We start from the raw sequence: 12,714 nt of genomic DNA on the forward strand, positions 1-12,714 counted from the left end.
ATTAAGACATTTCAAAGCTCTATAATAATACTGTCAAAATCTTGACATGACTAAATACAAGGAATTGAATCTACCAGAAAAACATATTTTAAAGAACAGAATTTGACTATCTCTCTAACAAAAAGAAAGAATCTACTCCTTCTCCAGGGGAACTGAGGGGAGGGGCATCAATCAGAGTTCCTATCACATGAACTGGGCCATGCCTGGGTCAGGGAAGCTAATGATCCAACCAGCAGACCAAATTTGGTGATGAATCCAGGTTATCTGCCCCCTGAGGCACATTGCACATACGCTAAAAGGAAGAGGCTTTCTCCAGAGAAACCTAATGGAGCAGTAATATTATTAAATGAGGGGGAGGTGAGAGTCTAGGACCTCAGGAAAACTCAGGCAAGTAAAAGTCAATTAAACCCATTCTTAGACTTCCCCCTATGCCATTAAGATAGGAAAGCTGTCTAACACATTTTATCCGGTTGATATTAAGCTAATCTACAATTTAGGCAATACTATTAAAGATCTATCTTCCCCCTCCCCCTTCCCCTATATATCAATCATACTGGCTGTAAAATCCCAGTTAATCAGTTAACTGGTTAAATGTTAACCCAAGATTAACCAGTTAACTGACTAAGCTGAATCCTGCCCCAGGATTGGAGCTGCTGCTGCCACCAATGGAAGGAAGCTCCCACCCCTGGTTCTGGGGTTGGGGCTGCTGACAGCTTCCAGACCCACTGGAGCAGCCCTCTGTCCACAGCGGGCCATGGGTGCAGGGCTGTTCCTGGGCACTGGTTATTCAGTTACCTGTTCACATCCCTAAGTCATATACATTAATATAGATAAGTATATATATTCTTGCTGTGTAATGCAATGCAATATTTCCTCCTTTTTTTACTGCCTACCTGAACAAGCTATATTCTATATCAATATTCGAGTTGTGAGATTTATCTCACCAACGGTACGTCTAGATTACATGCCTCTGCTGACAGAGGCATGTAAAATAGGCTACTCGACATAGTCAATGAAGCGGGGATTTAAATATCCCCGGCTTCATTAAAATAAAAATTGCCACCGCGCTGTGCCGTCTCACCTGATCGTCAGCACAGTGCACAAGTCAAGACGTGGATCAGTCGACAAGGGAAGCCTTTGTTGACCGCTCCTGTAAACCTGTGGTCTCCTCATCTCAAAAAAGATATACTGGCATTAGAAAAGATTCAAAGAAGGGCAACTAAAATGATTAGGGGTTTGGAACGGGTCCCATATGAGGAGAGATTAAAGAGACTGGGACTTTTCATCTTGGAAAAGGGGAGACTAAGGGGGGATATGATAGAAGTATATAAAATCATGAGGGGTGGAGAAAGTGAATAAGGAAAAGTTATTTACTTGTTCCCATAATATAAGAACTAGGGGCCACCAAATGAAACTAATGTGCAGCAGGTTTAAAACAAATAAAAGGAAGTTCTTCTTCACACAGCGCATAGTCAATCTGTGGCACTCCTTGCCTGAGGAGGTTGTGAAGGCTTAGACTGTAACAGGCTTTAAAAGAGAACTAGATACATTCATGGAGGTTAAGTCCATAAATGGCTATTAGCCAGTATGGGTAAGGAATGGTGTCTCCAGCCTCTGTTTGTCAGAGGGTGGAGATGAATGGCAGGAGAGATCACTTGATCATTACCTGTTCCATTCACTCCCTCTCGGACACCTGGCACTGGCCACGGTCAGCAGACAGGGTACTGGACTGGATGGACCTTTGGTCTGACCCAGTATGTTCATTCTTATGTTCTTATGGTATTTGCAAGAATGTATGGCTAGAAAATATCTTGCATAATTTGGGAATGAGGAGGATATGCAGGGTTTCAATATCATATAATGCATGGGAAATGGATGTTACACGGAAGGCAGAGGTAAACAATTGCTGTGGGCAATTAATCAAAGCCTAATGCGCCTCTCCCACAGAAGCCAGATTTGACCTGGTATCCGTATCTATCACTGGTGGAAAGGTTCATAAACAGGCCAGACACAAATTTAGGGCCAAACCATATATTTTAAAAGGAATAAACACGCATCATCAACACAGTCAGCAATAGTAATTGTCCCACCCTAACCCAGAAGAGAAGGAGAAGATAGAAAAGGTCCCGTAAACAGAAGGTTATTCTTTACAATAAATCGGCGATTGATGGCTGTGACCTACTACCCTTTGGCTATTTGAAAGCCTCAAGGGAGGACTACAGGGAGATCCCTCAACGGTATGCTGGTCAGAGCCGTCTGGATCCTCGCCCTCCACGTGCTGATGCTCAGAATCAGTTAGACACCGGTCCTTGTCTGAATGTCCGTATGAGCGAAACGTCTGATGATAATCCCAAAATCCAAAATGCTGGATGGGAGGAGGCTTCCGTCACCCCTCAAAATAGCACTTCTAGTTATGGATAGTCCCGATCAGATCACGTGGCAGTGGATGGTTGGACTTCTCGGGGAAGACAGCAACGCACTCAGACAGACGAAAGGAGAACCAAGCAACATGAATGCTCCTCCAGGGAAGGCTTATAAAGAAGTCGAGGCGGGAAAGTGGGTTAGTGAGAGGGGTGCAACTAGAGTGGGCAGTGTGCACAAGAAAAGAGGGTGGGGTGCAGAGAAAAAGATGCACATGCATGACATAGTGCAGAGTGCAAAGGCCTGGAGCCGTGTGCATAGGTGACAGGGAGGAGTGCAAAACCTTCTTCCCTGCAGGTTTTGGCGGGAAAAAGCTGTTTAAGGGAGAAAGACTCCTTAAGACTCCATTTTGGATGTCTGCCTAGGGCACCATGGAGAAAGGAAGAAAAGAGGAAACAATCATTTTAGAGATCAGATCAGTGTTTCATATCTACCCTTCAAGCCATGTGTAAAACACAGATCAGCTTTTGTGAGATACCTTGTCAGAACCTAGTTGTCTCAGGCTATAGCTACACTACAGATCAAATCAAAATAAACCTATATTCCTCAAGGATGTGAATTAGTGACCCCTCTAAATGACACAAGTTACACTGACCTATGCTACTGTGAACAGTACTATAATAGTGGGAGAGCTTATTGGCAATGGATTAATTAAAGTGATGGGAAAACTCACTCCCATTGGCTTAGAATGGCTAAACAGAGAACTTACAGGGGTGCAGCTGCATGAGTGCAACTGAGCCGTGGTAAGCTCTCTAGTGAACCCATAGTCTCAGAAACTGGCCCTCTTTTGCATAAAAGCCTTCTCTCAACAACAGTGCTGCCAAATGTCCCGGCACCCTTTTTCCCAGACCAAAAAAACCCCCAGACTGTAACCAATATATAGTTTGAGCAAAATATTATCATTTTATACATCCTGTAAAGTATCATTTTATCATAAACATTTTATTTATCTATGGTTGTCCAATGAGAAGACTTCAGTACATCTACTGATGGTGAAGGTGTCTCCTGTGAATATGCCACTATAACCAGATTCTGTAGAAGAAGAAGGTATGGAATAAGATTACAAGGGCCCACAAATGCTATATGAATAATCATGCTAAATAGAAATGATGTTATATATCATTAAAGCTACCAGTTTACACAGATCATTTTCAGAACTCAGTGAGTTCAGTAGTGTAATGTGTCTTGAAAGTCCTATAACATTAAATGTTTTTATGAACAATAAAAAATATGAGATACTTCAAATGACAACCTGAAATGCTGCTCTAGTACCAGGAATATTGTGGTGGTCTCCTCCAGTTTCAATTGTTGTTGATATAAGCTAGTTCTGAAGGAGCTCTCCCCTGATAGTTACTGATGAGCTGGAGGTCAGGACCAGACTTCATCCACATGAAGACACTAATTCATTCTAGATATCCAACAGACCGGGCTGGGTTGCCTAAGTGATCCATTTTACCTAGTATTGTGTTACCAATCATGTTACTATTGAAGGTAGGGTCATTGAAATGTTGTAATCCTGACTCCATGAGTGAAGGGCAGCAGAACTGTACTTAGCCTGTCCTCACTGAAGGCGGGAGGAGGGGGGGGTCACTTGAACTGAACTCACTATGCAGTTTCCAGTGCCAGTTTCCAGTTGAGAGTGAGAAGAGGTGGAGTAGATGTTTCTGCTCGAAACTCTACCTAAGAATCCTAGGCACTGTTTAACTTGTTCCCTCCCTTGGTTAAAGATAGAGGTAATTGTGCCCCACTAAGAGTCTTTTGTGTTGTTAAATGATCAATAGAGCTGAAATCACCAATAATCAGATCTAAATGCTGCTTATATATGCTATGGGGGAAGTTCTGTGGAAGCAAGTGAGCAGCCTGTATAAGAAGTGAGATTTCCCTCCCCCCCTCTTTTCCCTCCCTGAAAGCTGAAATTATTGAGCTGGGTGGAACCTCGAGAGTCCCACTTAGAGATCTAGAGCAGTGGCCGGCAGCAGCAGCAGATGATAATGCACGGCCATCAATGAGAAAGCAGATGACAGCATAGAGGAGTGAACAGTGCCACAGAGAACAACAGCAATGGAGCAAATGACGGTGCAGCAGGGGCAGGAAACAGTGACACAGAGTGAATGGTGGCAACTGTGAGCCAGTTGCAGTGACAGCAGTGGTGAAGGCATTGCTTGATGTTTCTCTCTCCTGCCCACAGAGTGGGACACAAATGCTCCTCTCAATTCTGGGACTTTACTGACCATGAACAGCAGCTATGAGTGGGATGTGACAGAGGGACAGGGGAGTGGCAGGTGAAGGGAACATTTGTTGGACTTTCACACCACAAGGTGAGAAATGGAGGCAAAGGACACTGTCCAAGGTAGGGATGTTAAAATTAGATTAATCAACTAATTGAATAATCAATGGAATTTTAGTCAATACGGGCACTTCCTCTTTTAAATTTAGCAAGAGCCCACCTGGCTGTTGCTCCATTTCAAAGGCGGAAGTGCCGCGTGGTGTTCCATCCTTGAAATGTACACGTGCCCCAGCAGTGGCACTTGTGCATTTCAAAAACTGAAACACCACATGGAACCTGGGGCCAGAGAGGGACTCAGAGTCTCCCACTGGCCCCAGGCTCCATGTGGCGCTTCCGCATTGAAATGTACAAGAGCCGCAGTGGGACTCTTGTACATTTCAAAGGTGGAACACCACTGCTGCACCCCTGCCCCCTCCCATGGAGCTGGAGCTGGGGGGAATTGGATTTTAAGACCCGCTCCTCTTCCCTCCTTTGCTGCCTCTTTCTGATAGAGGCATCGAGTGGGAAGAAGTGACTAGTCAACTCGTGTGTCAACTATCCGATAAACTGGATAGTCGACTTGTCGATTAGTCGCTTACATCCCTAGTCTAAGGTACTCTACTGCAGGAGTTTTGCTCATGGTCAGTTTTGTTCAAATCATTGTTATGGTGTTTTCCCAAATTAATGCCAGGTTACTTTGTTCTTTGTATGAAAAGTCTTATCTTCTATACACAGATTCAGTGCTTGTGAGAGGGAAAGTATTGCTTTTTTGAGGTGTCCAGGAGTGGTGCTTTATTTTCCCAGATTACTTGAGCCAATTCTGTGTTGTATTGTTAACCTGGCAAAAAGGTTTCATTTTGATTAATCTAAAGTTGTGAACCAATGTAGAGGCATATGGTTAAATATAATTCTCTATACAAATGTAAATTGTTGCAAATCTACTACTGTTTGCGGTAAAGACAGCCTATCATTTAGAATTCGTCTTTCTGAACAATACAAAGTTTTCCTGGGTACAGTCCTTCCAGCTGCTTGTCTCATTGTACATCTTTCTCCTGTGTAATTGCTGAATTCAAAAGAAACCCAAACAAACAAGATTTTTGTTTTCATTTCACTGAGAGACAGCCAGCCAGCATTTTCCGTTTTGTCCCTAGATAACACACATTAGATTTTGTTTGATACAAATTTTAAAAGTGCCTTTTAAGTTTTCCCTTCCTAAAGAATACCTGTGTTGCCAGAGCTTTTTTACCTTGCTCAACAACATCTTTCCTGACTCACTACAATTTGAAGCTTTTGATCTTTTTTATCACCTACTTGCTCATACTCTTTGAACTACATACATTGCAAATGCTGTCCTTTTAAGTGTCCATTGGCATACTGGAAGAAAGCAAGGAAATATCTTTCTTTTTACTCAGGTTAAAATGTACATTCTAAAGAGACAGTCTAGGTGAGCTATTGTTCAGTACGGTGATGGGGAGGGGAAGAAATAGGGGAGACAGGAAAGCTTCCATGTAAGATAAATATATTTGCAGCCATACCACCTCAGGGAATACTATTGTCAAATATCTCAAGGTGAGTAGCCCAGACTTGGTCCCCACTTAATGGGAACACTACCTCAGTGCTGCAAGAAAGGTACTGGTAGCACTCATCCTTCTGAGTCAGCACTGAACCATTAACCCAGCATGGTGAGAGGAGGTGTTGTGATACTTCAAACCCCATATGCAAAATGAGATATAAACTGAGGACTTGACCAACCATTCAAAATCTTACAGCATCTTTCACTAAAGTAGCAATGTAGCTTGTATGTACTGTCCAGGGCTTAATTCAAAATAAGCTATGCAAACTGAGCTACGTCAATTGTGTAGCTTATTTGAAAATAGCTTATTTGAAAATTGGTAGCATCTACACAGCACTTATTTCAAAACAGAGCACTCTTTCTTTGACTTCCCTTACAATGAGAGTTACAGGAGTGGAGTAAGAAGTCCTCCAGCCTGACAGTATTTCAACATTATTTTGAAACTAGCCAATTAGCCCGTCATGAGACAGGATTTTCAGGTCTCTCCTTCGCATCAGTCTTCTCTCCTGAGTCTCCGGTCTCTCACTCCGACTCTCTCTCTCTCTCTCTCTCTCTCTCTCTCCTCCTCCTACTGCCTTCCCCTCCCCCTCAGCTCTCCTCCACCTCCTGCCTCTCTCTCTGTCTCTCTCTTTCTCTTCTCATCCCCATCCTGCCTCTCACTCGGGGGACCGTGGAGCCCAAGTGGCAGTTTGGGCACCGTCCTCCCCCTGCTGAATTGGGGGTGCGGAGCCCAAATGGTCACTTGCGCCACTTCCTCCCCCGCAACGGCCTGGCTGAGCAGTGCAGAAGTCAGCTGAGCACCACGGCGGGAGGCGAAGGGGGGCGGGGTGGTGATGTTCACGGCCAGGGGTGCAGCCTGGAGCCACTGTCACACTGCACATCACCACCCCGCCCCCCTTTGCCTCCCTCCGTGGCACTCGGCTGATTTCTGCGCCGCTCAGCCAGGCCACCACGGGGGAGCAAGCGGCGCAAGTGGCTGTTTGGGCCCCGCACTCCCCATGCAGCACGGGCCGCCCAGAGGGAACAGCCAGCATTTCAGGCAACAGCACCCCCCAGAGGGAATAGCCAGCATTTCAGCGTTACAGACACTGGGCTACTATATATATGATAACTGCCTGCTGTGTAGATGCGGACTATGTTATTTTGAAATAACGCTAGTTATTTCAAAATAATGTTGCTGTGTAGACATACCCAGTGTGCTGATCCTTTTTGCCTATCTCACTGGCATACCCCTCCTTCTGGGCTTCAATTAGATATGGCATTCTTCAGTTCCTGTTCTCAATTGCTTTGTAGTATTGCTATGCCTTATTAAACAACGGCAGTGTCAGGCACCAGTAATGAATAAAGTGATTAAAAGAGGCTGCACTCCATATTCATCACAGTGTGATGCTATGATTATGGCATAATTATGATGCATTTTGTACAAGACAGGTCATGTAAGGTGTCATTGGAAAAGTTAAAAAGTTGCTGTATTTGATTTTCCTGTTTGTATGCATATATCATTTTTGTATCTAAAGTTAGATATTACTATGTATCTGTATTTCAATCATGCTCTGAGTGACATCCACAGCTAGCCTATCTAGTACAATATGGTATGTCTACACTACAAAGTTAGTTCGAACTAACGGACGTTAGTTTGAACTAACTTTCATAGGCGCTACACTAGCGCTCCGCTAGTTCGAATGTAATTCGAACTAACGGAGCGCTTAGTTCGAACTAGGTAATCCTCATTCCACAAGGATTAAGCCTAGTTCGAACTAGCTAGTTCGAATTAAGGGGTGTGTAGCCCCTTAATTCGAACTAGTGGGAGGCTAGCCCTCCCCAGGTTTCCCTGGTGGCCACTCTAGCCAACACCAGGGAAACTCGTCTGCCCCCCTCCCGGCCCCGGACCCCTTAAAGGGGCACGGGCTGGCTACGGTGCCCGTGCCAGGTGCAAGCCTGCCAGCACCCAGCCAGCAGACCCTGTACCTGGCACGGATCAAGCCACCCACCCGATGCCCCCCAGCCCTCCCCCTCTTCCCGGGACCAGGCTGGCGGCTCCTGGGAGCTTGCCCGGGACCGCAAGAAGCGGGCACCCACCTGGGCTAGTGCGGACATCATGGACCTCATCCACGATCTCCGCACTAGGCACAGGAAAGTGGCCGGCTAGGGCAGGAGAGCTGCCAGCCTGGCCACCCAGGAGCAGGTGTGCAAGAGAATCAAGGGGGTCCACTGAGACCCCCAACCCTGAGCCCTGAGCTTACAATGGCCGTGCTGGGTCAGACCAAAGGTCCATCTAGCCAAGTAGCCTGTCTGCTGACAGCGGCCAACCCTAGGGACTCTGGAGGGGATGGACCGAAGACAGTGACCAAGCCATTTGTCTCGTACCATCCCTCTCCAGCCTTCCACAAACCTTGGGCAGGGACACCACTCCTACCCCCTGGCTAATACCACTCCATGGACCCAACCTCCATGACTTGATCTCACTTCCCTTTAAACTCTGTTCCAGTTCTAGCCTTCACAGCCTCCTGCAGCAAGGAGTTCCACAGGTTGACTCTTTGCTTTGTGAAGAACAACTTTCTCTTACTAGTTTGAAGCCTGCTACCCATTCCTTTCCTTTGGTGTCCTCTAGTCCTTCTTTATGGGAACTAATGAAGAACTTTTCTGTATGCACCCTCTCCACCCAACTCCTGCTTTTAGAGACCTCTATCCTGTCCCCCCTCCGTCTCCTCTTTTCTTAGTTGAAAAGTCCCAGTCTCTTTAGCCTCTCTTCATCTGGGACCTGTTCCCAACCCCTGATCATTGTAGTTGCCCTCCCCTCTCCCAGCCACTCTCTTCCCCTCTCCCACCTCCTTTTCCCAGTCTCCCCCAGTTTTGTTCAATAAAGACAGATTCCATTTTGGAAGACACGTTATCTTTATTTTGTACATCAAGAAGAGGGGCTAGGGAAGGGTAAGTGGAAGGAGGTGAGGGAGGAATGGGGCACGAGCCTCCAATGGGGAGGACTGGGCTGGCTCTGCGGGCTTCTGGGGGTGGAAGCTCTCCTGCAGCCCCCCAATTGCCCTCTCTCCCCAGATGGCAGCCTGCGGCAAGTACAGCCGGTCTGATGGCCAAGTGCTGTGATGTGCCCAGTGTGGGTACTCTGGGCACTCCAAGCCAGGACTGCTTTGCAAGCGGGGCACCCCTGAGAACTGTCTGTCCGAGGTGGGGTTCGGGACCCTTTAAGCGCAGCCCTCAGCTAGCCTGAGACAGCAGCTCCACGCTCTAAGGGTATGTCTACACTACCCTCCTAGTTCGAACTAGGAGGGTAATGTAGGCATACCGCACTTGCAAATGAAGCCCGGGATTTGAATTTCCCGGGCTTCATTTGCATAAGCGGGGAGCCGCCATTTTTTAATCCCCGCTGCTTCGAACCCTGTGCAGCGCGGCTACACGGGGCTCGAACTAGGTAGTTCAGACTAGGTTCCTATTCCAAACTACCGTTACTCCTCCTAGTCCGAACTACCTAGTTCGAGCCCCGTGTAGCCACGCTGCACGGGGTTCGAAGCAGCGGGGATTTAAAAATGGCGGCTCCCCGCTTATGCAAATGAAGCCCGGGAAATTCAAATCCCGGGCTTCATTAGCAAGTGCAGTATGCCTACATTACCCCGCTAGTTCGAACTAGCGGGGTAGTGTAGACATATCCTAAGTCCTCATCTGATGCCCTGCCAGCACTGCTTCCAGCCATCCTTAACCCCGGTTCAGGGTCCACTTAATGTGGACATGCTAGTTCGAATTAGCAAAACGCTAATTCGATCTAGTTTTTTAGTCTGGATCCGTTAGTTCGAGTTAGCTTAGTGTAGACGTACCCATAATGAAGAAGTCAGACAGTTGTGATGATCCATCAGCAAAGACAATGTTCCCTGGAAGAACTGAACCTTCCTGTAAACATTTTGGCCAGCCTGTAAGGAAAGGTTAATCTAGCACTACAAGGGCATGTAGGCATATCACATGCCTCTGGACTCCATCTTGGAATGTCAGCATTTTTCTACAAACCAGCCTGGGAACCAAGTTCTGAAACAAGGGCTCCCATCATATGTTCAACCTATATGTGGTGAGGTGTAGTTCTTCATGCCCCCACAAAAGAGGACTCATGGAAATACTTGAGGAACAAAGACTGAAATGGGGAAGTGCTGGACTTAGGCTAAAAGAATTTCTAGCCCTGTGTATGAAAGACCTGGGGCTTTCAAACTCTAAAGCAAGTGCACTTTGCTCATTAAGAAACTGCAGCTTTTTGCATCATCTTAGGGTAAGAATATGCTATTCCTAGCAAATATATCTAGTATTCTAAGTTTAGGTTATGTTTTTGTAGACTTGCTAGTAATTTGCTTTGAGCTATGTGCTATCCCTTATAATCACTTAAAATCTATTTTTGTAGTTAATAAATTTTGTTTTGCTTTGTCTAAACCAGTGAGTTGGAGTTGAGAGTATGAAAATCATAGTTGAAGGGACAAAGGCTGCTTCATAATCCTTTCCATACTGAGAGTGCTTCTACACAGCACCCTAAACTCGAAATAAGATACGCAATTTGTGCTATGTAAATTGCATAGCTTATTTTTAGTCTATTTCAAAATAAGCTATTTCAAAATTTGGCACTGTCTATACAGCACCAAATTTTGAAATAATATGCTATTTTGAGCCATCCCTTAACCCTCGTGCAATGAGGTTTACAGGGGTGGTGAAATAGCACGCCCGTTATTTCAGAAAATATTTTGAAATAATGGGTGCATTTCTAAGATGTGGGAGATGTGGGGTAGCTATTTTGGGATACCTTGGTATCCCGAAATATCTCCGCTGTGTAGATGTACCCTCAGAAAGGGGGCAAGAGCAATATGGTATAATTTTGGGTTTATACTCTAGAGAGGATGCATGCTTAGGGAGCTGGGAGTTGCCTTGGAGGTAGCCTTTCTATGCTGAGGCTGATCACAGAGCTTGCATGTAACAGCAGATGGATGTGTCACTACCTATGTGAATATGGTTTGGAAGTACAGAGCCAGGAGCAGATCTGCAGCTTGTCACCACAGAACAGAGTGAGAGAGATCCAGGCTGGTAGATCAAGTAGCTCACTGGTATCCCAGTTCTAGGTAGTACTACTATAGGAGGAACTCATCCCAGTGATTTCTGTGAATGTCAGGGTATGTCTATACTGTGATTAAAAATAAGTCTCAGAGCAAGATCAGCTGGCTGGGATCATAAGACTCTGAGCTATAGGGATAAAAATAGCAGTGTAGTCATTCAGGTTCAGGCTGGAGTCTGAATGTCTACACTGCAATTGTATAGCTCCACAGCCCATGTACTGTGAGCTTGAATCAGCAGTCCTCAACCAGCCATGGCCTACAGGTCATCTACTGTACTGTACGCATATCCTAATAGGCCGTAGTCTCTTGCAATAAGCGGATATCAAGTCACCCTTGAACTGGTTTAATCTGACTATTGGATGATTTCCCTCTGCACAGGGGCCTCTTGGGTGGGTAAAATCACTGTGCTCCTATGCTGACATTCCTTTCCCACAGCAACCAGTGAATGGCTCATAGGTAGGCATCCCTTCACTGCAGCATGTTGTTTGAGAATGCAAGCAGGCAGTGCCAATTGCGGAAGCTTGAAGGATGCACTAACTTCCACTAGGGAACGGGCTTGTCCCAGAACAGCCCCAATATTAGGAGAGTGCAGAGGTGGCTTAAAGTCTCCCTTTCTCAGTTGCAGTGAATGCTCTTTGGCCATAGCTTGAGATTTGACTCAGTGTATGCAAAGCAACTTGAGACCCTTTGGGGAGATAAGTACTATATAAATGTAGAACATTATTATTATTTATCATAATGTTCACCTTTATTTTGCTGTCTTTTCACTTGTTTACAATGCTGCAGAGACACAGTACAAATGAAAAGAAATTACACTACACCTAATGGGAAGACATGATTTATATTTAATAGCCAAATTTTAATTAACTCCATTAGCACACGAAAGAGGCCATGCACTCAAATCTTAAAGTTAATAAATAGAGGTATAATTTATGTGTATGCATATCTTACATTCGCCTGTAACTTGTTTTCTGCAAGCACAATAGATGAAGCAGATTTTAGTTTTCATTCAAGAAGACAGAAAAACTTAGCATGGGAGAGAAGAAACACATTGTACAACATTTTGCAGTACTTAATTTGAGAGACAAATACTATATCTTTTATTTGCATATGAGTTAGATGGTGAAAAGACAATGTGGAAGAGCAAAAGTAATGCCTCTGTTGTTCACTTTGTAGGGCATAAGAGAAAAATAATTCAACAGTTATAAGGCTACGGCTACACTACAAAATTTTTCTGGAACAGGAAATGCAAATGGAGGGCCTATTTGCATATCTTATGCTCTCATTTGCATAGTCTCTTCCGATCCTTTTTGTGGAAGAGGTTTTTGTGCAAAAAAGTGCTGTGTAGATGGCTCCTT

This window comes from Pelodiscus sinensis, chromosome 1 (genome assembly GCF_052426305.1).
Source record: "Pelodiscus sinensis isolate ZL-2025 chromosome 1, ASM5242630v1, whole genome shotgun sequence".
Taxonomy (NCBI): domain Eukaryota; kingdom Metazoa; phylum Chordata; order Testudines; family Trionychidae; genus Pelodiscus; species Pelodiscus sinensis.